Here is a 388-nt window from a genome sequence, read left to right as displayed (position 1 = left end):
GGGCCCAGCGCACCCAGCGCAGGCTCTGCTCCTCCCGAGGGCCCAGCACAGGCTCTGCTCCTCCTGAGGAGGGCCCAGCGCAGGCTCTGCTCCTCCTGAGGGCTGCGTGCAGCGCTGCTGCGGTTCCCCAGGTCCCCTCAGCACCCGGTGGCACCACACATCTCTTGGTTTCTTCCAGCGATCTCGCGCAGCTTGGAGAAGCGCCTCACTGCTCCATCAGGAGCGTCCTCTCACTGCAGGAGAGGTTACTGAAAACCCCAAGCCCTTCGTGCCTCAGCGAACACAAGACCCTTCTGATCAGCCAAGCAAGCGGCAACACACCCGGGCTGGAGCAGCGGCACCGCTGCCCTTCTCCCAGCGGGCTCCTCTCCCTCCGAGCCAGCGGGGC

This window comes from Geospiza fortis, unplaced genomic scaffold (genome assembly GCF_000277835.1).
Source record: "Geospiza fortis unplaced genomic scaffold, GeoFor_1.0 scaffold31, whole genome shotgun sequence".
NCBI lineage: Eukaryota > Metazoa > Chordata > Aves > Passeriformes > Thraupidae > Geospiza > Geospiza fortis.
This window is presented reverse-complemented; position numbering follows the sequence as displayed.